Below are 3215 nucleotides of genomic sequence, written 5' to 3' on the forward strand. Positions count from 1 at the left end.
AAATCTATATAAATATATGTTTGTATATGTATATATAGAGATATCGACATGCACTACAAGACAGTCAAAAGTATAAAGAAGGCAAATATATTTTAGAGAGAGTCAGCGTTATAAATATATAAATAAATATAAATAAATAAATAAATAAATCTATATAAATCTATATAAATATATGTTTGTATATGTATATATAGAGATATCGACATGCACTACAAGACAGCCAAAAGTATAAAGAAGGCAAATATATTTTAGAGAGAGTCAGCATTAGAGTCAGCATTATAAATATATAAATATAAATAAATAGATATAAACATATATAAATATAAATATCTCTCTCTCTCTCTCTCTCTATATATATATATATGTGTTTGTTTGTTTAGTTGTTTGTTTGTCTGTCTGTTTGTTTATTTGTTTATCTATCTATTGTTTATTTATTTACGTATTCATTTATTAATATACCTGCTTGTTTTATATATATATATATATATATATATATATATTTATATATATATCTATATATATATGTATTTAACACGCGATCGAATATTTTCTAGGGTTTAGGGTTTAGGGTTTAGGGTTTAGGGTTTAGGGGGGTTGTGATGTGTTTTCTGGATGGCTAAACGTTTTTATTTGTTTTGTTTGTTTTGTTTGTTTTGTTTGTTTTTATTTGTTTTGTTTGTTTGTTTAAATATTTGTTTATATATATATTGCTTTATTTATTTCTTCTTGTTTGTTTATTTTTTAGGCTTGTTTGTTTAATATTTTTGTTTATAGATATATACATATATATATATATATATCTTTGTTAATTTCTTTCTAGGTTTTTATTATTTTTGTGTTTTGTTTGTCTAAAGGCATTATTAATGCTGCAGCTGCAAGAAGAAGACGGTAAAACGCAATTAAGAAGTTTGGGTCCCTCAGATGCAGAGGGAGAATAAACAAGGGTTTAGGGTTTAGGGTTTAGGGTTTAGGGTTTAGGGTTTAGGGTTTAGGGTTTAGGGTTTTTTAGGGTTTAGGGTTTAGGGTTTAGGGTTTAGGGTTTAGGGTTTAGGGTTTAGGGTTTAGGTTTTAGGGTTTAGGGTTTAGGGTTTAGGGTTTAGGGTTTAGGGTTGAGGGAGAAGGGCTCCTTAGCCACCGTCTCTGAAGATGCAAGAGAAGGTCTAGGGTTTAGAGTTTACGCTGTATATTAAAAGCAACAGAGGGAGACATACATACAAATAATAATATAAACAACAGCAGCAAACAGCAGCAGCACAAAGAAAAGAATGAAAGCAAACGAAGAAACAAAATAAAAAAACAAAACAGAAAAATTTAATTAAACTTCTACACCTCAACAGAACAAAACAAACAACACAACTTTAATTAAATATCTATATATCTATCATATATCTCTATCTATAATATATATATATATATCTATATCTGTAATATATCTGTATCTATAATTATATATATATATCTCTAATTCTGCAATATATATATATATATATAGTTATAATATATGTACATCTAAAATATATATAGATATATATCTATAATATATCTACATCTATAATATACATACATACATATATATATATATATATATATATTGCATACAACAGGAGGAATTAATATATACTAAATATTTTGTTTAATAAGAACGAAGAAGTGAAGAAAAAATAAATTTGTTTTTACAAACCCTCTTTTTGTTGTGGTGTATGCAAAAGAAAAACAAAAAAATATTCGTTTAAAACCCTAAACCCTAAACCCTAAACCCTAAACCCTAAACAGAAAACAAAAAGAAGAAAGAAAAAACAAACAAAAAGAGACAGGGAACTGAAGACACCTGATGCATCTACAAAGAATACCCTAAACCCTAAACCCTAAACCCTAAACCCTAAACCCTAAACCCTAAACCCTACTTTGACGGATTTCGTACGGAACTGTCATCGACACCTGCTGAGAGAGGGACTAGGGTTTAGGGTTTAGATATATATATATATATATTATATAAATTTATATAAATATAATGTATATAATATATATATATATATATATACATAGTATTATATGAATAAATGCAGACATACGTACATATATATATGTATATATATAATTTCATAGACATGTCTATGTGAATATATATGCATAGGTGTATATAGATATATAAATATATATATATATGTATATATATATATATATGTATATATATATATATATATCATATATAATTAATAAAATAAATTAAACTTCATAGTGCTGGCTAAACAAACAAAACTAAAAAAAATTCTTTTTGATATTTTTAGACAGACAAACATAGATAGAGAGAGCAGCAGCAGCAACAGCAGCAGCAGCAGCAGACACTACAGACAAACAAACAGGTTTTGCTTGTCTCTTCACCGCAATTGATTTTAATTAGATAAAAATAAAAATAAATAAATAAACGAGCAGAGAGATAAATAAAATAGAAAGATATTAATACACACACCTGCAGAACCAACGCCAGCAGCGAATGCAGTCGGTTGCTGCTGCTGCTGCTGCGGCTACTGCTATTGCTGCTGCTGCTGCTGCGGCTACTGCTATTGCTGCTGCTGATGCCGATGCTGCTGCTGCTGCAGCAGCAGCAGCAGCAGCAGCAAGATCTGCTGCTGCTAATTAAGTACCCATGGCACTTCGTGTGGCTGCAGGGTGAGAAGTGTTGCTGCTGCTGCTGCAGCAGCAGCAGCAGCAGCAGCAACGGGAGCAAGCCTTTTCATTTTGTATTATAATACCTGAAACTGTTTTCAGTCTTTTGTCTGATGCAGGCAATTGGGTAGAGAAGTATTTCTTTGCTTTGTTTGTTTGTAGTGTCCTTTTATACTTTGCTGCTGCTGCTGCTGCTGCTGCTGCTCTCTCTATCTATGTCTGTCTGTCTCTCTATGCTTTTTTTGGCTGTCTTTGTTATGCTGATGTCTTTATTAAAACAGTTGAAGCAATTCCTCCACCCTTCGTTCCTGCTGCTGCTGCTGCTGCTGCTGCAAGGCACAGCAGCAGCAGCAGCAGCAGCAGTAGTAGTAGTAGCAGCAAATGAAGCAGCAGCACCAGTGCAGTGCTGCTGTTCTTCTTCTGCCTGCTGCTGCAGCATTTGCTGCTGCATGCATGCGAACCCCTAGAAGCAATAGATGCTGCTGCAGCAGCAGCAGCAGCTGTTGCTGCAGCAGCAGCAGCAGCAGCTGTTGCTGCAGCAGCAGCAG

Source organism: Eimeria acervulina, genomic scaffold (genome assembly GCF_000499425.1).
Source record: "Eimeria acervulina Houghton genomic scaffold, Eah_scaff1491, whole genome shotgun sequence".
Lineage (NCBI taxonomy): Eukaryota > Apicomplexa > Conoidasida > Eucoccidiorida > Eimeriidae > Eimeria > Eimeria acervulina.